The 25,599-nt window shown below is 38.4% G+C and overlaps 1 protein-coding gene across 2 annotated transcripts in view; it reads left to right on the top strand.

The window, feature by feature from the left end:
• Positions 1-25,599, top strand: part of ANKRD11 (ankyrin repeat domain containing 11) — a 249,862-nt gene that overhangs the window by 27,501 nt on the left and 196,762 nt on the right. For both annotated transcript variants that reach the window (XM_032764255.2, XM_032764254.2), the window contains one exon: positions 19,835-19,913. The gene's annotated coding sequence lies outside the window, so the exon portion shown is untranslated. The remainder of the gene's footprint in view (positions 1-19,834; positions 19,914-25,599) is intronic.

Below are 25,599 nucleotides of genomic sequence, written 5' to 3'. Positions count from 1 at the left end.
ATGTTTGACAAATGCTTTTTCCATAGATGTAGAAATATAAAATGATACTGCAGACAAATTTCTATTCCCCTATTTCTATAGGGTATTATTGCATTCACTATGCTTAAGTCAAACATCAAGGAAGATAACTTGCTTTTGGGCTAGCCTATGAGCAGTTTTATGTACAGGGTGGAGTTAATTTTTTTTCTCTCTACAATAAAATCCTGAAGATTCAAGCATTATTGTTTTTTGGAGTGGGGGTGGAGACGGGAAGGGTTGGGCAGTCACTGGTCTGCTGAACTGTGATGTTTATTTTACTGAAATATAAAAGTGTTTGCTAGTTTTTAAACTGAACACCATAAATACTGTTATGCAGACCATTAAATGAAACCTGTCCAGTATGAGTTGTAGCTAGTTAAAGCAAGTCATTACTCTCCTTCGGCCAAATCTGTATGAATATTCTAAGTGGCTCTACTTCTCAAATTCAAAATGTTTTCTTCCATGATGGAAAGTCATAAAAATTACAGGATCACAACACCCAAATCATGCAACTTTATAACCTGAAAACAAACACACCAAACAAACAAAAAACCAAACAAACCCCACCCTCCTCTTCTAAAAGACGTATGCATTGTCTGAGTGTGTCAGTTTTGAATATTTTTATTCCACTCTCAGTTCTTATCTGGCAGCTTTAATATTTTTATTACAAAAGGGTAAGAACTTCAAAATGCCACTACTGTCCTCAATCACTGATTAAGGCATAAACTGTTTAACTTAGCCTTTTGCTTGTTAGTGTCCTCATACATGTGTGTAGTTAAGCATTTTATCCTGAAACGCCTTGAAAATGTTCCTGTATTTGCATGTATTGTCATGGAGAATAATTTTCATTTAACTGTAGTTTGCTTTATATTTTCTCCCTGGTTGCTATAGAAACTCAGCCCAATGTGGCACTGACTGCTAACAAGAGCTAGGTTATATGTTGCTTTTATAATGGACCTCTGTTAATCATGCTGCAGTTTACAGTAAGGGAATCATGGTTATTTGAGGGAGGTGTATTTAGTTCATAAAACTGTAAAATGTCCAGATTACTTAAGCACATTTGAGAAATCTAAGTATTAGGCAGTTCTCTTTTTGTGCTGCAGTTTGTTTAGAAGAATTGAGTGGGTATCTGAAATGGCTCTGGAATTTTTGTAACATTTATTTTTACATCAGAATTTGAAACATTAAATTTTACTTAATTTAATAGCTTAACTAGTAATGTTCTTTTCTGACTGTGGTCCCATTTAAGATTCTAACTTTCTGAAACACAGAAGCAAGACAAAACATTTACTATACCAATCTAATAAAACTGACTTTTTCATAGTAAATCATTTGTCTTCATTTGGGTGTTTTTGCTGTTGGATAAAAATCTTCCCTACCAGAGTAACCTTTGCCTCTGAGAACGGTGCATTTTGAAATGTCTAGCAGAGAGATGCTGAAGCAGAAAATCATGCTTATGAAAGAGGAAACATTTCATTTCATCTAACAACAAAATGGGACTTGTTGAGGTCACTTCTAGTCTTATTTTCCAGCTACCTGAATAGGATTTTGGTTCTGTTTTCTTTCTCTGACTGCTGACATCCCTTCCACAGGCTCTTTTCTACCACAGCTGCCATTCTCCTGAGCTCTTCTTACCTTTCCATTTGATTTACTTCCAACAATGAACCCTCATGCCTAGAAAAAGCAGATGTGGAGATTTTGCATGTCCACTGCAGCTGGCAGTAGCAAAGTCATTTTACAGTTTCAGCTGTCAGGAAAGTGGGGCAACCCAGAGGCGGCAACAACAGAACTGCTCTGGGAGGTACCCTATCTGAAGAGGGTACAATACTATAACCCCAATGGGTGGAACTAGTAGAATAGGCAAGGAGTGTGATCTTCAGAGTGTGTTGCAAGACATTTATTTGGACCTCTCCTGAGGGGGTTGGTAGAGTAGGGAGGGCTTATTCTCTTGTAGTTGTAGAAGTGGGCAGCTTCTCTTTTAATATGATTTACTTATCAGTTTGGGATCATTATGGTATCCTTTTTTCTGAATTACACAAGTCCCTGAAAGATAGCTAAGCATGCTATGTGCACAGAAAAATAAAGATAAGACATTTCCACTGGGTAATGACTTTCGTACAGCTCAGGACATACTATTAACCCTATACAGATATTTACTAAGGTAAATTAGTTTAGTACAGAATTTACTTGCAGTTCTCAGTTTCTCTTCGTTCCTGAACCTTGCGGCCCTCCTGAACTATGAGAGGTGTTCTGTCACAAAACAACTTTGCTGCTCTCCCTTTTCTTCCTGTCTGTACTGGGTCTGCCCCCACTTTCCTTCCCAGTCCTGTTCATATCTACATTATGAGAGTGCTGCATACTTCACCATTAACATGAAGGCAAAACAACCACTTAGAGAGGAATAGTACTGTTTTTTCTTATTTCTCCCTGGCTACCCCAATGTTTGGAATCTCCAGGGAGACTCGAGAACTGATATCCTTAACTTTGCATGTGGCTAGTTGAAACATTGCACTTGTCTGTCTTTCAGTCGCTAATATTTGAATCAATTGACATAGTCCTTGAAAAGGACAGAGGCATGTGTCCTTGTGGTACTCCATTGTCAATCAATATGGAGCCTCCACAAATCCTTGGAAGCTTGCAAATCCTCCCTTGCTCAAGAAGGCAGTGTTCTGGAGTTGAGTGAACTCATCTTCTTTCTTGATCTAGGCACTTTTTGGCAAGAACTGTAAGCCTTTAACGTAGTAGCATGAAATTAACATAGTCTTCCAAAGCCAGACACCACAAGCCAATCTTCATCTTTGTTCAGATGTTCAAGAAAACTTGTGTGATATATACTGATAGAATGAAGGGGGTGCCTAAGGAATGGTTAAACCGGATGTGGTCCAATTGCAAAAAAAAAATTGTAAGGCATTCAAACTAAAAATGAATGAACTATAAACATTCATAACTGTCACAATTATTGCTTCAGTCATTTATTATGAGAATTCCATAAGATTGGGATCTATTTTGAAGTACTTCTAAAAAATTAAGTTTTGTCATAAGTTAGCATAAAAACAAATAGTGATTATGTAAGGAGTTCAGGGTAGATTGGGGGTTGGACGGGAGTGGTGTTAGAGAGGAGTCATGTTTGTTTTTCCTATGCATCTATACTACCATTTTCTTAGCATTTTGTTTTCCTCCGATGTGGGAGAATAGGAGAATAGTTAGACTGTCTGTAGTATCTGTAATGCAGTGTATTATGTATATGGAATAGTTTTGTCACCTCTTTGGACTAAATGACAGCAGCACACTTGAGATGTGGAAATTCCCTACTGCACATACACAAGGGAAGGGGTAGGTGCCAACTTAATTGTGATAGACTAGATAAGAAGTTCTAACCTCTTTGAACCCTGTTCTGTGTTAATAGATGTCATTCACCTCAGAGCACCATTGCTTGTTTACATACCTTCTTGACAAAAGAATGCTTTTTTGATTACTACAGAAGACAAATTGTGACTTTAGAATCTGTGGCCCCAAACCAAAGTCGGAACTGCAGAAAGTGTCGAAAAATAAGATTTCACCTGTAGCCAATATTCTTTTCAATTCATGTTAGGTCTGCAGTGCACATTTCCTCCTTTAAATGTCAAGACTTACATTTTCAGAAGTGAGCAGGATTTGGGGTGCATCGGTGATTGGCTGTCAAGTTTGAGAGATGTTAAAGGGGGCTGAGTTTAAGAAGGGCAGATGAGAGCACTTTCTGAAGATCATCTCCCTTTAAGGTCACTTCTGCAAGAATTATAGCTTAAATTTTCAGAAGTGGAATGTTTAGTTTTATTAAAATTTCAGGTAACATACATTGCTTCAGTTTGACATGTTCAAAACAGTAGCTATATATACTTGAGAGATTTTGCTGTACAGAAAAGTAATTAATTGTTTAAAAAATGTATAACAGCTTATGGACAGGGAAATGTTAAGAAGCTAATTTTGATCTGGAGTTAAGATGAACTGTTTCCTATGAACAAGGCTTTTATAGGCCAGGAAACTGTATTTGTAAAAAAAAAAAAAAAAAAATATGCAGCCCATAATATCTTGCACTGCTTCAGCTCAGTGGAAATGTAGGTGGTGGTGGTTGCTCTGTCTTGGCAATATTTCAAAGAATGCGATGTCAGTGTGGCTTAATTGGGCAGTCTTCTAAAAATGTATTTAAAAAAATGACTCCTCTGTTTAGGATAGAAATGACTATAAATGGCAGTTTATTTGGGGAGGCAGCTAGCTCAGGTTGGGGAAAAGACCATAAAGAATGCAATTTAACTAGCCAATCCTTGAGGCAGTTTATTTTCAAGCATGCATTTGAAGATGGTGGCTTGACAGAATGACAGTATAACCATAGTTGCTTACACAAATTAACAGATGCTGTGCTCAAGCTAATTTCTGTGGAACTCACTAAGCAGCTCCATTTAACAGAGTGTCTTGCAAGAATTTATTTGGTAAGCAAACAAAACAGTGGAATAGCCTGGCTGGGCCAAGTGAGTATATTTGGCTCTGACTGTAACTCCATTGAAAACTAATGCTTGGCATGAGGGCAACAATTTTTAAAACCTTCTGTCAAATAATTGGAAAATTCTCAGAATTAAATTTGCTTTCAAGTGTGACAGCTAAACCTGTCATTTTGACGGCCATGTTAATTGGATTCTTGTGACTTGTACCCCTCTTACTCCGGCTCCTGCTTTGAAGGCTACGCTTAACGCTGTGTTCTATAGTACATAGTTTGGAATAGAGGGATGTAGTCTGTCCTAGAAGCATTTCTACTTTTACTGTTGATGGTACATATGTGCAAGACGAGGAGAATGTTAGTCTTGTCTGTGTTTTGGGCTGAAAGAGACTGTTGCCATTACAGTAGATAGGCTTTATAAAATCAGCAGTGAATCTTGTCTCCAAAAGAGAGATCACTGTTCTGTGACATTCCCATGCACGCTTGAAAAGTTCTGTTAATTTGTATGAACTTGGGGACAAAAACGTTGTTAGTTAGTTTCTGAGCATGTGATAGCCCTAATTGTTGTAACTAGTTGTACAGATAATTTTCATCTCTTCTGTATTTTCTAGACAAAACTGAATTTTAAAATGTGCTTTGCCCATGTCATGTCTGGCTTGCTGGGCTACAGACATTCATTTACAAATGCTCATTTGATTGTAGTTTGGTGTTCGTTTTTTTGAGAGGAAGAAGATAATGTGCTTCAGTTTGGTAGCTAGCCTGCAAACTACGTAACAGAGCTCTTGAAGCTTTTCATATTACCTTTCCTAGCATGATTTTCTTGATTAGCAGAACAGCTTGCTACACTCATCCGTTTTAGTCGTAAATAGATTCTAATACCATAATTAAGCAGCACTAAGTTTATAAAATATGAGCTAAGTGATGGTTTCCTTTATTAGTGTCTACAAAACAATAAAAATGTACCCACTAGGTTATTTCTAAAGCACTTTATTTATGGGAGCAACCATGAGAGTGTTAGTATAGACAGGGCACAGGTGGCCACTGGTGTTTTTAATTACCTTGGTTTAGACAGAATAGTGGTAAAAATGCTGATGGTAGGTCAGAACTAGATTTCTCACTGTTGCTGTCATTGGTGGAGCTTCAGTTATGAGAAAATGTAAGAAAGTCTAGTGTAGACCATGTCTAACTGAGTAAGTTTATAGTATTGGGTAGCTTTGGTATCAACATTTACTGCTGCTAATGGCAGTGACATGAGTGCGTGGCTTTGTCTTAAGTGCACAAAAAGGTGTATGTTTAACAGAGCTAATTTGAGATTTGCTATCTCAATGTAAAATCCTAGTGGAGACAAGACATTGTAGTTTTACCTTGATGTAGCTACTCTTGGTCAACTCCTACATCCCCACTTTGGGTTATGTAACTACAGAAGATAAAAACCACATTGCCTTGTCTCTGCTAGGATTTTACATTAGCTAACTTTATGTAAAAAGGACACCTGTGATAGCTCCTATGTCTGTCACGGACACCTCCTCGTGGTGCTAATCAGTACCATGGGTCAGTCACAAATTTTTATACTATGTAAGCCCTGTAGAGGACAATGTTGGCTGTTATGGAAATACGTATATCAGAGGGATTTCATGCTTAAAATTGGAAGTTGTTTGTCATAAATACTTGCAGTTGTTTACTTGAACCATAATTATTCTATTTCCTGAATTGGGAAATTTCTTGTCAGCCAACTGAAACAAGATATGATGACAAAGGAATAGGTTTTAACCACCAGCAGAGAGAAGATCATCTCATATTTACATAAATGTGAATTTACAATTTAAAACAGATGAAAGTTTATGATTTTAAAATAGCCAAGGTACTAATGCGTGGGGCATTGAAATGACCCTGAGAACCTGGGTTCTAATGCCAATTGTTCTGCTTGCCTGCTGTGGCCTTGAGCAAATTACTGATTTCTCTGTGCCTCTGTTTCCCCTGCCGTACAATCTAAATAGACAAGGCAGTTTGAAGCATGAATGGTCTCTTCCTTATGTGTTTGTAGAGGGCATAGTGCATTGGGGCCCTTATGTTGTTTGGGACCTCCATGTGCTACTGTACTAGAACTTGTCTTTTCCATAAAACTAGGTGGAGAGTCCTTCTGGCTGGGTTTTTCTTGTGTGGAATGATGTGGGTGAAGTCTCTGCTGTTTCTCCAACCCTTACTTTTAGAAATTAATGATATTGTGCAATAATGTTATACTTGTTGGCATTGATAATATGAAACTGCTATAAGGGATAGTGTTCAGGGAGATGAGTGGAAAACAGGAGGAAGCAAATTCTGTAACAATTGCCGTGGCTATTTAAACTTGCTCAGTGCTCCTAATGGAAGAAATAACTTTTGTGTAAGCTTTAGGTGCTTTCAATTTATGTGAAGTGTTAAAGAATATCTTTTTATCCTGACATCTACTAAGCAGTTGTCTATTCAATGGGAAAAGATTCCAAGTATAAATCTATTGGGACAGCTCATTTAAGGTCTGTCCTGCTCTATAGTTTGAGGTGATTTTATGGCCAGCTGTTGTATGCAGAAACGTAGACTTCAAAAATGCAATTGTTAAAACTTGCTCATGTCTCTTGGTACATCAGAGAGATTCTTTTTTAGCCTTTTGTGAATCAGATCAGTATGGTCTAACATAACACTCTAAAATATAAGACTCCAGTTTGCCAAAAAGTGTGGAAATATTTCTGTGGGTGAGTAGATTATGATGCAATCACTTAACTTTAATTTTTTTAAAAAAATCAAGCTTTCTAAGTGAATTCTGAACCTGCAGTTGTATAACTAGCTTAAAAAATCTGTATGGTGAAGTTTTTGTCTACTAAGCTTTTGTTGTGAAACTTATTTACACGTGTCTAATTGTAAGTGTGGGATGATTATTCATTTTTGTTATCTGATTGAGCATGTTGTACACCGCTGTTTGAAGTCAGGGAAATAGTCAGGTTGTTTAGGCACTTGTGTGGTGAGTTCATTATGCTTTTTTTCTCTGGAGAAAGCTCAAGTTCTGGTTGTACTAGAGCATATATTTTGGAAAGACATCGAATCTTGATTTTAAAAACTTCAGATAATGGAGACTCTACCATGTCTCTAGGTCACCGTTAAAATTGTGCCTGTTACTGCTAGAATGAGTGTGCCTAGCTTCAGTTTACAAACAACCATTGGATCTTTTTGTGCCTTTGTTTGCTAGAGTTAAGAATCCTCTTCTGTCAGATTTATTTTCCCCATATAGACTTGCAGACCACGGTCAAGTCTTCTTTCTCTTTAAGCTAAAGAGATTGAGCTTCTTTAGTCTCTCACTGTATGGTGGTTTTCCTGACCTCAATTATGCTTTTTGCTCTTTTTTTTAAAACCCTGTCCAATTCAACATTCTGTTGAAGTGTTGATACCAAAACTGTCTCCAGTATTCCAGTAATGGTCTCCTTAATGCCATATACAGCATACTCCTTTACTCAATATTTCTCTGCTTATATATACAATATCTTAGTCACCACAGTGCACTGTGAGCTCCTGTTCAGTTGGTTATCCACAGTGACCCCTACGTCCTTTTCTGAGTAATTGCTTCCAAAATACAATACTTCATCCTGTAAGCATGACCTGCATTCTTGGTTCCTATATGTATGTCTTTGTAATTAGGTCGATTGAAAATTCTAGTACCATATTTAGTTATATGGCTGTAGGATGTGAGGAGAGGAGACTGTCTGCTAATTCTGGTGGGGTTCAGGCAGGTGTTTGAGATGTAGAGTCTACTTTTCCTCCTCTTTCCCCCCTCTCTATATGCAAGTTCCAAGACTCCCTTATAGAACAGTTCTACTTTGAAAAGAAGCACTGAAAATGGCATTGTGGGATTCTGTAATGGCTCAAGAGACAACCTGCTTAATTGACAAGAGAAGTAGCTTGAAGGCACTCTGAGTCAAAATTAGCCTGGGGACACCAGAAGTTTTGATACTTAAGTGCTTATCTCCACTACAGCACTGCAGTTGTGCTGCTGTAGTGCTGTGAGGAAGACATTTGCTACAACAACGGAAGGGATTTTTTTGTCCCTGTAGTTAGTCCACCTCTTTGAGAGCTAGGTTGACTGAAGAATTTTTTCATCTACGTAGAGAGGTGCCTACACCGGAGCTTAGGTTGGCTTAACTATTCTTGAGGGTGAATTTTTCACAACCCAGAGCGACATAGCTTGGTTGTTCCAAGTGTTAGATTTAGACCCAGGCATCAGATATAGATCTGGATTAGGAACTGATTCAGATATAGGCAGAGGTGGTGATGTTGCTCTCTGAGTTGACATATTTCATCAGAAGCACTTCCTACTGTGCTCAAGATGCATGTTTGTATTCTTGTTGGGCAACAGAATTGAATGCCCGCTAATAAAATGCAGCTTTAAAGCAAGGGCATCCACTATTTCTTGAACATAATATTGTACTTAAGCTGATTTCTCCTCTTAATGTTTTGTATATGCTTGATTATGGATGTTCTTTGGAAGAGATTTGACAAAGCTCTAAAGGTCAGAAACATTAGCATACTGATGTCTGCCTTTGGAGTCCTTAAAGGAAAAATGACAAGAAAGATATAGGGGATTATTTACAGTGCCAGGGCCAAAAGCTAGAAGGTCTATGTCTTCCTAGATTTTTTGTCTCAAGCTCCAGTAGATCATAACTATTGTCCCCTAAAAATCTTGTTTTTATTTCCTATCTAGGAAAGTGATGATCTTTTGGAGTAAGTAATGCTGCTAAAAAGGAAAATTTTCCCAATGTAGACTGTGCTGGTTCCTCCATTTCTCTTTCAGTGACCGTTGGACTTGGATCATGTTTAACTTTAGGAAGGCGGAGGTGCTTGCTTAGAACCAGTAGTGATTTGTTACTTATGCAAAATAAATCAAACAGAAAGCTACATGTACTGTATAGTGACAGAACAAATCTTGTCTCCATTTGCTAGCTCAGAAGGGCAAGTTATAGTTTATAGTCCAAGGTTGGTAAAGGAAATTGCAGGAACTATATTTTAATGTAACATTTTCCACTAATCAGGCAAGCCAGACATGATCCAGGTTGAAGGAACACATCTGTGTATTTCTATACAATTTTAATTGTGCACATAGATTAGAAAACATCTTAAGTACAATAGAAACTGTTTAGGTTTGCTTCATTTCTTTCTGCCACCTCATATCCAACAGGAAAAAACCGCTTCCAAAACAAGTGGCATGAAGCTTTCAGCTTTTTCTAAGTGCTGGAACTCTTCTGACACATCTATTTTTTTAACCTGCCAAGTACTTTTCAGACTTTCACAATTTTTCTAGTGTAGAGCAGTGAGGGGTTATGTAACTGTAGGGATTGGTAATTCTGATGTATTCATATGGATAGAGAATTAACAATTTTTGATTTAGAGAAACCAGCCAATGGATAAAAACAATGAAGTTGAGGTCTTCTGTAATTTTGAAAAGTTTAGTTATTTACATTGTTGCCAGTGTAGATAGGACAGACCGGTTTTCAGATCTGTTACAGAAAATGTGATTGAAACTTTTAACAGGCTCAATGTTAGTGTTGTTGAAGCTGCTGGTTGAATTTTTCTATAATAATTACTTCTGAGACCATGTTGATTCATTCTGCATAAATCAGGGTTTGTCTTTCCACCCTTTGTGAGAACTAATCTTGCTGCTATAACCAGATAGGAATGTAATCGCTGTTGTCCCAAAGGTGAATGTCTAGAAATACTCCCAGAAGGCTTGTAATTTAGAGGTAAAAGGAATATTTAATGCTGTAATTCCCTCAACCATATTCTCAAATTCTTGCATTTTAACTTGCGCCCACTATATTTGAAAACGAGTCTCCTCTTTCAACGTTGTGAGGAATATGAAGGCTCAGTAGCATTCAGTTCCTAGGGTATCATGTACAGCTACATAAGTAATTTTGTTTGATTGTCCCTAGTATGTTTGTGGAATGCGCTATAGAATGTTTCTATGCATTTTTTTTAAATCCACTAAACTGTCTGAGGGTTTTCATCTGACTTAATGAGCGTATACTTCAAAGATAAGCTCCATGAGTCCTTTGTATATTCCCAGGAGTGCATCCTTTTTACAGAAGCTGCAAAGACTCTTTGTTGAAATCTATTCTTTCCCTTAAAATTTCTATTTTGTAGAAAGGCAGATGAGTGCACTACCTCTGCTGGTATTGGAAAAAGTGTATACTTCTCCCAGAAGAGACTTCTAAGTGAAGAAACCTGTGTAACTCTAAACCAAGCAGCTGAATCTAGTGTTGATTTCGTTAGTGTCCATCTTACTTTTGTATCATCATCAAAATGGAAGTTAGTGTCTGCTAAATCAAAGTGATTTTAGCAGTTTAGAGGGACATGGTCTTGGTATTCACTTTTTAAAATCCATTCATTATAAGTCCTTAGTTTGAAGGTGAAAGGCTTCCTGTCAGTTTGTCTTTCTGTCCTGTCACTCTGTCTTGTGGGATTGCTGTGAGCACTTGATGTTGTTTGTTTCTTTGAAGCAGGATTTAAGCATCTGGTTCTTCCATGCTACTACAGAAAAGAAATCGTGCATGTTAAGTGTTATGAGTCAGAATCAGAATTCTTGGAAGGGCTTGTAAGTTTTGGCTTCTAAGGTCATTTTTCTCAGTCGCTTTTTGTCGTGATTGAAGTTCTGTATTTCTGATGTATTTGTAAAAAATATCTCATTCTGTTTTATCCTTTTTACCTAGTGCTATCAGTCTGTAGCATATCGCCCTCTCACTAGCTGTTGGAATCAGCCACCTTTCTTTCAGATCTTAACTGTCTGACTTAAGTAATACAAACAGTCCGTATTTAATTTCAATATGGAAAAGTAGTAAAAAGTTTATTTTTTGCCAAAATTCACATCTTGTCGTTGTGGAGTGCTTTGAAGATGAAAAGCACTAAGAGTCTAACTTGGATATAAGAAATCTATTTTATAAGGTATTCTTTCTTAAAGGAAGCTTGAGAGTACCACTAATTTGCCTAATCTGACTTTTTCAGAGAAAAATTCCAAGAAAAGGCCAGGCAGTGCACTGTACATCTGATTAGCACACATTTGTGCAGTGAATGCAGCAGGGAGACTCAGAACTCCTCATTGGGTAAAGGCTGGCCATGATGCATGTTGTGCTAGTTTTCTTTTGCTATAGAGTAGGGATTGCTAGGACTTGAAGAGGCCAGACCATTCATTTTTTAATCATTTAAGTACTTACCTAGGTTTCCCCACTTATGATCCTTAATATCATGTACACATTAAATAACAGCTCTCAAATGGCTCTTTACCTGTTTCAAACCAAAACCCCACCTTCTTGAATCTTAACTATCTTGTATTCATAACACCATATCATTGTAGAGAAATTTTAAAATTCCACCATTTTCATGTCATGTTGCATAATGATCTCCCTGCTGCTTTATAGCAGCAGTCTTTCAAAGTACAGGTCAGTACATCTACTGCTTGACGATCAGCAATGCACGCTTACAGAAAGAAGGGAATTTAGTCATCTTAGCTCCTGTAGCACTAGATTTGCAGTAAAATAGGTGAGTGAGAAAAAGTTGGTAGGGAAAACAATTTTAAAGCTTCCAACAGATTAAATGTTATGTAGAATTCTATAACAGTAGCCTCCAAAATGTATTCCACAAGGTGCGTGTTGATTGCACCATTCGTCTAAGCATCTCATTTGAATAGTTCAGCCATGAGGTGCAGGAACTTTTAAAAAATGAAAATTTGTATTCTGCACAGTCTGAATGCCACATGGACTTCATAAATGTAACTGGTAGGCAAGACCTGGCTGGTGGGCTGTTGTTGGCCACTCTTGCCCTGAAGTAATTCTTTGCTTATCCCTGGTAAATAGAAACCTATTGAATTACTTCAGGATATCATTAGCTGGATTTTTTCTAACAATTTTAGTTAGAATCCTATGTTAATACTATACAAGTCATGCACAGTAATTATATAAATGTTATCAATTTTGGGTTTTATAGGTAACTTAAGAATGTTACTTCAGCATTAAATCTGGGAAGGTGAAAGTCAGACAATCTTTTACAAAAATTGCATTTCCTTGTTTCATTGAATAGGATTTGTTTTGACTTCTGGCAGCAATTTGAGAAATTACTGCAATGATTACCTGGCACTAGAGTAAGAAGCACCATGATGGTATGGCTGAAGTTCAGTTTTGATTTTTGTGCCACAGGCTGTCTTTATTTGTTCACTTTTTGGAAGTGGATAACTTCAGGATAGAACAATTGTAAATCTTGTAATGGGAACATTTAACCATATCTTAGTTAAGGGGAAAAGGTGCCATATAAATGCAAGACATTCATAATCTTCCTTATTTCCACACTACCAATTCACAGTTGCACAGCATCCCTCTGACAGTACAAGAATTGCTTACATAGAAGAGGAACAGTAAGAAAGTGTTTTTTGAATGTAGTTGTATGTCTTTAATTATGTTTTCCCATTTTTGAAAGGCATTAATCAGTCTCCTTTTGCTCTCCATGTCTCCACGCTCTCCATCTGTTCATTGCTTCTTCCTGCTTCCCTGAAAATCTTCACCTGCTCCACGGTGTTCTTTTTCTCTGCACCCTGCACATACCTCCCCTGTTGCCAGGTCCTCTTTCTCACTGCATGTTGCCTTGTTATTTTCCCCTTTCAATGTTTCTTTCCAGCTGGTGACTGTCAGTGCCACTCCTACTGGTAGCAGTGACCCCTACGAGAGGCAGCTAGGCTGGTTCATCCTAGTTTTCAGCTTATTTGCAGTAAAGAGCTTAGAGACCTAAAAGCAGATGGCATGTGAGTTAACCATGCAGCCAAACAGCGCTCTGGGACATCAGCAAATGGTCCAGGCGACCACAGTTTTGGAACTGTGATATATAAACATAGTTAGACATTAACCAGATGTTAATAGAGGAGAAATGTCTTGGTTTCTTCACATTGGTTTGTTCCTAAGTGCTTGAAAGGTTGTTGGTTGGAGAGAAGCTATGTAGAAATGTTATGCTATGAAATTGATGGGAATTTTTAAAAAGTGGAATGGGTAAGAGAAATGAGCATCTCCAAGTTTCTTTGGTATTTGAAACCTTCACTTACCAATGTTGAATTAGATAAAAAACAAGTAAGTGATTGCCTCTGGCTTTGAATAATCTGTATGTTGCCTGTATTACTGTCCAAGCAAAAGAACAGTTTTTTGAGCATTCTTATGAAAAGTGCATTGAAGGAAAACAAAGCTATTAATGTAATACCTTGTCCCTTATTGGCAGTTGGAGGGGGAGTGTGCTAATATTACAGGTCAGGATTTGCATTAACAAGATTAGCAGAACTAGGATACCAGATAAACTAGTCTGCAACAGGTGAAATGAGTAAGTGGCACAAAAAATAATTTATATATATAAATAGTTTATAATGCTAGACATAATTAGCTTTCTCACCTAATTAAATTGTAAAACTAGTACAGGATAAGCAGTATTTAACTGTATTGTTCTTTGTGCATTGTAACACATTGTAACCTTATCTGGTTTACTTTAATTAGGTTTTGAATAAATGGAAATGAACGTTTTCAGTACAAAAGTACCTTAGGGGGCACCATCTCTAATTCCACCAGAATAAACCAGCTTCTGTCCCTGCATTCAATTTCTCAAGAGTAATGTATTTAGGAATTATTTATTTACAATAATTGAAAAACCCATCTGTATGTGTGTCGTGGCCCTGATTGAGATCCCCCTTCTGAACGTTTACTTGGCTGCTGTGTTTGGACCCATGCGTTGAGTCTGAGCTTTAAGCTCCCTAGGGCCTGAGTAGGCTTCAGGAACTGTCTCTGGGCTGGTCTACACTACGGGGTAAAATCGATTTTAGATACGCAATTTCAGCTACGTGAATAATGTAGCTGAAGTCGAATATCTAAAATCGATTTACTCACCCGTCCTCACCACGCGGGATCGATGTCCGTGGCTCGCCATGTCGATTCCGGAACTCCGTTGGGGTTGGTGGCGTTCCGGAATCGATATAAGCGTGTTCAGGGATCGATATATCCCGTCTAGATTAGACACGATATATCGATCCCCGAGCAATCGATTTTAACGCGCTGATACGGCGCGTAGTCTAGACGTGGCCTCTTTGGCCTCTGGGCTCCTACTCCCTGGGCATAGACTGTCTGGCATCCTTTCTCGGCATAGACTGCCTGGTATCCTTCTCGGATGTGGAACCATGTGGTGCAGCTGCTGTAGGCCCCCAGACCATTGCTAGAACCCCCTGGCCTCAAACTCCCCAGGAGCTTAGGAACAGCTTCCTTAGAGCTCCACCTTCATGCACACTCTGGCTTATAGTTTAACCCCTATGGATAAGTGATAGTTGAAGAAAATATTTTGCAGAGGGATTTCTTAATCAATCACTCTTTTTACTTTTAGATAGCACACAGTATACAGATCTATGCAGAACAAGAAACACCTGCATGCAATTCCTTTCCAGTTTCATCACTGTTCCTGAGCATTCTTTGGGATTTGGTCAGTGGGTTCCTGGTTCTCCAGGTTTTACTCTTCCGGCACAGACTTCTTTTTCTTCTGGTTGATGAGAGCTGCTCTGAGCAAACTTGGTCCTTTTATAGATTTCCAGTCCTCTTTGCCATGTGACTCTCCTGATCAGCCTTGAGCCTCCTCTCAGGTGATCAAGGTTCCCTGTCAGGTGGCCTGTTACTTGGGACAGGGCTACACTTAATATGCTGCACTGTCACAGCTGCAGCGCTTAAGTGAAGATGCTCCTATGTTGCTGGGAGATCTTCTCCCGTTGGCACAGTTAATCCACCTCCCCGAGAGGCAGTAGCTGTGTCGACAGGAGAAGCCCTCCTGCTGACATAGCACTGTCTACACAGGGATTTAGATTGGTATAACTACGTCACTCAGGGTGTGGATTTTTCACACTACTGACCGATGAAGTTATGTAGTCATAGGTCTGTAGTGTAGATCTGGCCTTGGTCACCCTCCTGCTGCAGTCCGGACATAAACTGGTTTTATTCACACTGCAACCACCCCACTGTTCTGCCAGGGCAAGTTTCATTCAGTTGTTGACAGACCTTATCCATCTCATTCCAAGGCACACAGCCAGGTGCTCCTCCCTTTCCTTATCTCAAGTAGTATAATGTAAGACTACAACAAAATACAGCCATAAAGCATAAACATAGAGTTATTAAAATCCAACTGGCATTCATAAATTGTGCCTAGACAGGTCCCCCGACTATCACATCTTGGAAGGATAGGTAAAGGAATTGCCTGAAGCACAAACTATTTCCAGTAAAGGGGTTAGCATGGGAAAAGCAGTATCATCTGTTGTGCAGAGAGGGATATGTGGGAGCAAGGGTTATTGGGAGAAGGACGGTTGTTTGAAGAGGCGAAGGATAAAGATGAGAAGTGGGAATCCTAGAATATGTAAGATTGGAAGGGACATCTTGCTGGAATCAAAATGGACAAGTCACAGATGTTTCCATATGAGAGATGGTGGTTATTGGCTGTTGTTCTTTCAGCTTAGGCTGAGTAACAGCAAAGTCTGTGCTTTCAGAGGAGTGTGAGTGAGTCTACAAAAATGGGGCCAAATTCAGAGTAACTCAGGGTGTAACTCCACTGAATTCAATGGAATTGCATGCATATATACCCTTAGAACAGTCTGAATTGGGTCATAGACACTGCCTGAATAGTGCTGTTTGTCCTAGAAGCTGATGTGGGGAGATATCTTGATTATTGTTTTTTTACCTTTCCTTGGTGGCCTTTGGTCACACATAGTACTGTTGGTGATCTGCTGCAGTGCGTACTGTTTCCTCTTTAGGGGCTTACAATGCAAAGATCACCGTCCCTTTTGGACTTCCTGGAACTCCCTGCTTAAGTCACTAATTTATATTAAATGTTCCATTATCACATGCTAGGTCTGCTTGTTTAACTGGTTCTCTTGTTGCCTAGGTTAGGAAGTTAGTGCTTTGTTTTTTCCCCATTTCTCCCAGTAAGACTTAGGAGTTGGAGTTATAATTGTGCCTGGACTATTTAAAGTCCTTTGTCATCCCATCTCCAGCACTGGATTCTAGATAAAGAGCAGAAGCTTTTCCAGTTAGAGGAGAGAAGTTGCAATGATGGGGAGCTTTCTGATTTCTCTAGTTCTGTTTTACTACTTAGCAAGAATAGAGGTCATGGTCACTGTGTCCCCGGAATAAGTATATTTGAGAGAATTCAGGTTTGGGAGATGAAGAGGATTCTATGCGGGATCAGTCAGTAAAAAGCAATTTATGAAAAAAATTATTTAAAAAACATATTTGCATGCTCACAGTAACTTAAAATGAATCAGTCAGGCATAATTCTCCTCTGTGCCATGTTTTAGACTAAAGGGATATTCTAGAGTTGGAGACAGTAGAAGACTAGTGGCAGTCCTAACATAACTCTCAGCCCTGTGAATGAGAGAGAATCACTTTAAAAAGGGACCAAAGATTTGTTCTTGTGACATCAACAAAATGACTTTTATAGGAAAATGTCCCTAAGGCAGCTTTCTCTAGGCATGTGGTGAGTTTAAGGGATCTTGACCAAAACAAACGTCAAGTTTTGGAGAAGGTTGATAAATGATTCCCTGGCCATAATATTTATTTTGTTTTGCTGTATGTCTAGAGCTCCTAGGGTTTTAGCAGAACGGTATTGATAAGTCTTTGTAGCTGCAAATACATGTTTTAGGAGTCACTTAAGTGTGCCCAAATAATCATCACATGCATCTGACGAAGTGGGTATTCACCCACGAAAGCTCATGCTCCAAAACGTCTGTTAGTCTATAAGGTGCCACAGGATTCTCTGCTGCTTTTACAAATAATCATCCTGAGTTCTCATATGTATGTGTCTGGTCCTCCCTAGACAGGGCTTAGAATAGTGAAAGTCTAAATGTTTCCAACAAATAAATGCCTTTCCTTTAAAAGGTCATATTTGAATGAGCCACTTAAATAGTAGGGTGGAATGTCATACTCTTCCTTGCTGTTGGTGTGTTTCAGAATAGCCTCACTAGAGGAAGCAGTGGGAGCTGAGCCTTAGAAGTGAAGCGTTTTGGTTAGTGTGTGCAGTCTTGTGGAAGGTTTTTTTCAGCTGATTCCAATAAATATCTTCTAAGGCAGTTGTTTTCAAACTTTTTTAATTTGCTAACCGCTAAAAAAAAAAACAAGAAAATTTGGAATGGAGGTGTGGACTGCTTTGGAAATCTTAGACACAGTCTGCAGACCCACAGGGCTCCACGGACCACAGGTTGAAAAGCACTGTTTTAAGGTGACTGCTTTGGCTGGTTAGTAAAAGGGGAAGCCTTGTAATAAGAGTTGGGTAGTTTCTTCCTCTCTGACTATTGAAAATATCTGAGATTCTCCTCACATAGAACAATCTGTTCTTGATACCACTGTTCTCCCCTTGTTATCTAGATCATTAGAATGTGTGTGTTTGATTCAGATTCTCTTATACATTCCAATTATTTTTTCTGAAAACTGCATATTCAAGATGTGTAATGATACCAAGGCTTCAAAGCATCCTGCCTTGATCTGAAGACACTTTTAAAGCTGATTTCAGGACAGCTAGTCTTCTGAGGCTAGGTCTACGCTAGGGAGGGGGGTTGACCTAAGATATGCAGCTTCAGCTATACGAAGCTAAAGTTGGCGTATATTAGGTGGATTTACCTGGCCGTGAGGATGGTGGCGAGTTGACTGCTGCCGCTCCCCCCTTGACTCCACTTCCGTCTCTCGCCATGATGGAGTTCTGGAGTTGACAGCAGAACAATTGAGGATTGATTTTTATCGCATCTACACTAGATGCCGATCTAACGGGTAATGTAGACATACCCTGAGTGACCTGAAAACTGTTCCAGAAGGTCAAATGTACATGTCAAGGGTATGAAGTCAGTTGCTTGGGGAAGCCTGCACAGTGTCTTCTGATTAATTCTTTTTAACATGTCTTTGCAAATGTTTCTGGTGGTCTATAATAAAAACATCCCTGAGCTAGGATTATCGTTTGTGGGGGATTAGTTTATGTAGTTATTTGTACATTTGATAGCTATATATGGATTTTCCCTTACAGCGCTAACTTAAACTTTTTTCTTTCTTATAGAAGTGGCAGGCTTGTCTGCAGTTATGAATAAGAATATGCTAACATAATATCGAGTAATCTACTCTATTTGGATAATTTTATTATGGACATTATGTATGATTTTCCTCCAGTTAAGAAAGAATTGTGAAGGAGTAACTGAACACTTCTTTGATTTTTTACTTAGAGTGGAAACTATGGGCTAACATTTGCCTCACTAACTTTGTCATCCGATCCATCATTGTAGTTCCCCCTTGTACTCAGATGTCAAGGAAACTGTTGGCAATCACTGCCCAGCACCCGAAAGCTTCAATTTCAGAATTTCACTTGAAAAACATCCTTAAAAAGAAGTGAATGCAGTAAAAATAATGAATAAAAGGCCAGGTTTTTCTAATCAGCAGCTTGCTACTCTGAGAATGTTTTTAGAGTTGATGTCCTTTTATTTTGCCAATCACATTTCTGTCTGAATTTCCCTTCTTTCGCAGGTAGCAGTTAAGATTACTATAACTGAAAGAGGTCAGAGAGAATGTATTTTCCAGGTTACTGAATTTCACAGCATGCATGCATGCAGTTTAAGGTTTCCCCTTGTGGAGTCAGTTTCCTTGGCCTGGGCTACACTAGCAGGGTGAGGGGTTCGAACTAAGATACACAACTTCAGCTACGCTAAAGTCGAAGTATCTTAGTTCGACTTACCTGGCCATCCTCACGGTGGCAAGTTGACTGCGGCTCCCCCGTTGACTCCGGTTACTCCTCCTGCCAAGGTGGAGTACAGCTATCGATTTGCTGGTCTATTTATAGCGTCCAGATGAGACGCGCTAAATCAATCCCTGATATATTGAATGCTACCCGCTAATCCGGTGGGTAGTGTAGATGTACCCCATGGTATTTACTTCAGGGTCTCTCAACAACAGGGAAGAGAATGTTTTAAAAAAATAGGAAAGTGTGATTGTAAAACCAAAAACAATTTGTTGATAGACTTGAATGTGTGTGTAGTACCTGAAAACTGCTTTCAGTTATCTTTTAAAAATTAGTTGCTGATGTATTGTTAAGCCTGCCATGAAACCATTTCTTGTTCCAGTCCTGATAAAGGGCTGTTAGACCAGAAAGTCATAGGAGTAGACACAAAGATAATGTCTTGTTTTTATCGGGAGTATTTATTTAGTACATTTCCTTTGAATGCCTGGTATACTTTCAAGTGAAGTTAAAAGTTAACTATGTGTTTTAATATTTACATGAACTAATTTTAATCTTCTCTTTCAGAATACACAGCTGCTTTGGGACACACCTCTATTGGATTTAATACATGCTCCGCTAGCAACAGCTTTCAGCTATGGAATCGGTAAATATTTGAATTACTTGTTTTTTCTGAAGCACTTTCTTTTGTTTTGTGCTATTTCTGTGCGCAAAAAACAAAAACAAAAAACCAAAGCCACATACTGGTATGATCATCATGGTGTTTTTCTACTTAACCTTTCTGATATTTTTGTACTGAATATGAACATTTTAAACTTTTTGATGGAATTGCTGAGGCACACTGAATTAAATTTTATCCTAACAAATGTCCATGGATATTTAAAAAAACAAACAAACTTACTTCTAAAGAAAATCTGTTCAAATGTAGCAGCGTTTTCCTGACCGTTGATGAAAGCAGGACTGTTAATTTGATTCTGGTGAACTGTCTGGCTTCAGTTTTTGTCTAATTTCAGCGAAGTTTGTAGCTTGTTATTGTGCCTGGCTGCTGAGTCAATAAGATACTTTTAATGTCCTTGCACAGTATGTCATAGGCCTTTTTTCTACCACTGATTCCTAAAAAGCTCTTAAATAAGAGAATTTGAGTTAAAATTTTAACTTGTCTAATGTTCCTTCTGCTGGTAATAACTAGGGTAATTGAAGCCAATGGGCAGTAGACTTCTATGCTTCCTAGGCTTGCATAATGCTAATAAATGAAGGCTTTGGAAAATTATGGCAAGCTGTGTTTGGGACTTATATTTTCGTAACATCCTTAGATGTTGGAATTCATAGAATTTTTTTCTATACACATAAACGTAGTAGGATTACTTAGAGTAGAATGCAGAAAAATGAACTTAGAATAGCGTAATTTGAGATTGGTTATGGGAGAATGGTGTGTGCTGCTGTACTGTGAAAAGCAAAATAATGCAAACAGTATAACTGATCTTTCTCTAGCCTTGGCAGTTTCAGAGAATAGAATCCTAACTGAAAGCTGGGATTCTCCACTTTTCCATGGCGCAAAGGTGCAGTTTTAACTGTGCAGGTTGTGAGGTATCAGTCCAGGACTGACAATGCCTATCTACGAATCCTCAAATACTATGATGGAGGAATGTAATAAATAACCTAGTGTGTGTTTGGTTCTTGGGTGTTTAGGTGCTTGATTATCAGTTGGTTTATTCTGAATTTAAATTGTGTTGTAATTTAGTTGTCGTGATACTAATTGCTTTTATTTAAAAAAGACTAATTCAGTGTAGAAATGGGCACCCACTGAATCAGATGGTCTGTTTCACAAGTTTGTGGAGTTTTTCGTCCATTCTAAAGTTTTGAAAAGAAATCATGTTGTACTTGGACTGTCCGTATTATTATTCTAAGATATTCATACTGAACAAGCTATTTCGCTTTTGCTTGGTGAGTATTAATAATAAAAACAGTTCAGTGAAACAGAACACAGGACAAGCAGCAGCAGGTCTCCCCTGCCACAGTTTATTAAAGTAATTAAAAAGTGATAGCGTAGGAGACCTCTTGCTGTATGCACAGTAAATAGTTCTCTGACATGCACCTGAGTGTTTTGTGGCATTGCACCACATCAAAATCAGTTGTAAAACACCACATGTATTAGCAAACCAGACATACTGAATAATTGGATATGACAGATAATTAGTTGTATTCCTTTACATTTTGAATTAAGCAGCATTCAGTGTGAATATTTGCATTTTGAACCTGATTTTTTTTAAACAGGACTTAATTTTTTTCCTCATTAATTTCAATAACTTCAACCTATGAAAAAGTTAGTGGCTATCTAAGTTTGTGTATGTGTATACAATATATGTTCTTGCCATATGTGATACTATCTGTGTGAGAGATTGTAAAGCTTCGTGGCAAACTGCATCTGTCATGTACCTTTATCTACCTTGCCTTTAGTCTGGCCACAAATCTGTCTCCCCCAAGACTGCTATTGTCATTCCAAACTTCTGAACTGCTTTAGTATAACCACTTCCCTTTTAAAAACCGGTCAAAAGTTTCCTGCTCTTCCCAAAATATGGAATTTTCCATTAAATTTGAGATAATGAAAGTAAAACTTTGTTTGGTCTGTTTTTTTGTATTCTTTGACTATATAAAGCCACACTGCTTTAATTGAGTCCAACCATAGGTGACTCAGATGGAGAGAGAATATTACTGAGGAAATGACAAAATTGGAACATTATATATAGGAAAAAAATATTTTAAACTCCAATAGCTCAAACTTCTAGGGCTAAAAGTAATTGTTTATGACATTGGAAAGTGGAGAATGTTTGTGGTAGTACCCACAGTGTGCACTGTGCTGTCCAGATGTACATGAAGGAGTGGTTGCTGCCCGAAGGAGTTTCCAGTCAAAGGACATTTTCCAGTGAGAGAGAGCCGCTATTTCTAGCTGCAGAATCATGATGGCACATTTTTAAATTGTTCATTGGTCAAGGACTGTTTGCCTGCCTCCCTCTCCTGGGTCATTGAAATTTGGGGAGATTGGGGAAGGGGAAATAAAAACCTAACAGATTATCAAAAAAGAAATTGAGTGACGCTGAGATCTCCGGTTTTAAAAAAGTCTCTGCAGAGGTGGCCTAGTGGACTTAATACTGGTGATGAAGTCAGGAACTACATGATCATTGCAATTTAGCACGTGAATACCAGCAGCACACCTTTATGCACATGTACACCATCTCCAAATTAGCCCAAGGTCTGAATGAGATCAGTGACTCATGAACAGCTGGCTGAAGCTTGATGAACTAGCAATATCATTTGCTTATCCTCCATGGAGGACATTGCTCCCTCCGTTGTCAGTGATACACAGCCTAGATGTGGTCTTGGACTCATTAGTAATGGATAATCAAGTAGGGACAGCTGCTGTGCTACTTTCCACATTTTGCAGGAACATTGCCCCCCATCCTGTAAATGCTTGGCTTCTGCAGTCCATGATTTTGACCATCAGTTTGGACAAGGTACTGCATCTGGGTTAAACATGTAGGCACTCAAAAAAAAATAAAATAAATAAATCTGGCTTGTACAGTTTACAGCAGTATCCCTGTTAAACATCATGGGTGACTAAAATTGACACTACGTAGGCTCCCCACTGAATTACATTCAGAGTCTTGAACCCTAGTGATCCAACTCATCTGATTGCTTCTCACTTTGAAGTAACATTCTACTGTGGCATCTCTGTACCTATGGAATCAATGGAGCTGTCAACCGAGTGAGATTAGTGGGAGTGTAGGACAGGTTTCTTGGTAGCCGGCAGACAATATTGGAACTTTATTCCATGGGATATCAGAATGACCATGAATCTTACTACCTTGGAAAACAATACAAACCTTGTTGTAGCTGGCTTGCAATAATAAAAAGCCAAACCCTATCTCTCAAGAGTGGAAAGAGGGGAGGGAACTAAAAGGAGAGTATAAGAATCTAGCTTCATACATGTGAATTTATGTAATCTTGTAAGACGGTCATACCATGGTAATGTGTGGTGGAGATATTTTTTGTTGCTAAGCTGTTTGAAGCTATTTGTTTTTAACACGTTAGCTGCATTCTGTTTTTGTTGCAGAAAGAAGATGCTGCATTACACTGAGCCTAATGCTCCAGGATTCAGTGATTTGAATGTTTCTGTAGCAGAAAATTCTAGTGTAAGAGCTGACAGTTGGTATAATTCTCACTTCCCTAACATCTTCATTAGAGAAGCAGAGGGGTCAAGGTTTTTTCAGAGCAGCAGAGAGACTGAAATGGCTTTTGATGGTGGTTTTGGCACTAGTATTTCACCGAGTCTGTAATGAACATGGAGGTGTAAGATTAAAAGGATGAATAAGGTAGTGCTGCTAAACAGAATTGCTTTTTAGAGTTTGAGTCTTGCTTCACTATGACCTCCTGAGAAGGATACAATTGTAAAGCTGACTCCCATAGTGAAAAGCCAATTTCAGTACATGCTTCCAGAATTAAATTGTCTTCTGGAAGAAATGCTACAATAAAGGCAGAATCATTTAAACTAAATGGGGACCTGATTTTGTGATACATTTAACACAATTTTTTTCTATTTAAAATATTTTAACTTTATTACACATTCAAATATTTACTGCTTTTTGCTGAAATAATATACTGGATGTATATAAATATTGGCCAGGAAAGGACCCTTGCCAAAGGCTCTTAAGGAAACTAAACAGCTATGGGATAAGAGAGAAGAGTCCTGTCATGGATCAGTAACTGGCTGAAAGATAGGAAACAGATTAGGAATAAATGGTCACTTTTCACAATGGAGAGAGGTGAACAGTAGGTATTGGGACCTATGGCATTCAACGTATCCATTAATAATCTGGAAAAGGAAGTGAACAATGAAGTGGCAAAGTTTGCAGATGACAGTTATTTAAAATAGGTAAGTCCAAAGAAGTCTGCAAGGAGTTAGTGATCTCACAAAACTGGGTGACTAGGCAACAAAATGGTAACATTAAGTTCAAAGTAATGCATATTGGAAAAAATAATTCCAACTCCACATATACAATGATGGATTCTAAAATTACCTGTTGCCACCCAAGAAAGAGCTCTTGGAATCACCATAGATAGTTCTCTGAAAACTTCTGCTCTATTTGCAGCAGCAGTCAAAAAGGCTGACAGTATGTTAGGAATTATTAGAAAAGGGATAAAAGTGGAACAGAAAATACCATAATGCTATATCACTATATAAATCCGTTGTGTGCCCGCACCTGGAATACTACGTCCAGTTCGGGTTGCCCATTTCATAGTGGAACTGGAAAACGTTCAGAGAAGAGACTAAAAAGATCAGGGCTGTTCAGTTTAGAAAAGAGCAGACTTAGGGGGATAGGCTAGAGGTCTGTGAAGTTGTAAATCGTGTGGAAAAGTGGATAGCAATGTTATTTACCCTTCCCCACAATACAAAAGGCAGGGGACACCCAATGAAATTAACAGGCATCAGGTTTAATACAAACAAGAGTAAGTACTTTTTCACACAGTGCACAACTAACTTATGGAACTTGTTGCCTTGTCATGAGATGTTGTGAGGGCCCAAAGTATCAACTGGGTTAAAAGAACTAGATAAGTTTTTGGAGGAAAGATCCATCAATGGCTAGTAGCCAAAATGGTCAGAGATGCAGCCCCGTACTCAGGACAAATTTAAATCTTTAGCAGATGCTGGGAGTGGAAAGTAGGGGTGGGTCACTCAGTAACTGGCGAGTTCTGTACATTCCGCTTGAAACTCTGGTATGGTCCACTGTCAGAGAGGATACTGGGCAAGATGGATCATGGCCTGATCCAGTGTGACTGGTCTTATAGGATGTTATAGCGCTCCTGGTTTTTCTGAATTGTATCAATAACGTAGGCTTACTGTTAACTCATTTTCTGTCTTCAATTTGCATTAACATTTTCATATCAATATTAATAGGGAGACAGATCAGTTCTCTAGACTTGTGATAATATGTTATCCTAACTACCAGTTTCAACAAAAATAAGCAGTTAATACACTGATGGCTCACTCAGTTTTAGAATCCTTGTTGAATGAGTGATTTTCTGCTTTTTAATATGACAGTTGTGGGCAAGGTGAATGTGTAGGCTCTTTTTTCATATAGTTGACAAATACAAAAAAATAGTTTCCAATTCTGAGGGAGGATATTAGTATTTACTTTATGTTGAGGCAGATGTTAAAGATGAGAGAGCCAGAAAACCACATGTAAGTGGGATTACTGGTCCAAGATAACATTAAAGAAGCAGAATTATTGGACATGTGGTTGATTAAAATATGCTGTTGCTGTACTCCCCACACT

The sequence above is a fragment of the Chelonoidis abingdonii genome, chromosome 19 (assembly GCF_003597395.2).
Source record: "Chelonoidis abingdonii isolate Lonesome George chromosome 19, CheloAbing_2.0, whole genome shotgun sequence".
Lineage (NCBI taxonomy): Eukaryota > Metazoa > Chordata > Testudines > Testudinidae > Chelonoidis > Chelonoidis abingdonii.
Note: the sequence above shows the minus strand (reverse complement) of the source record. Positions and strands in the feature narration are given on the sequence as shown.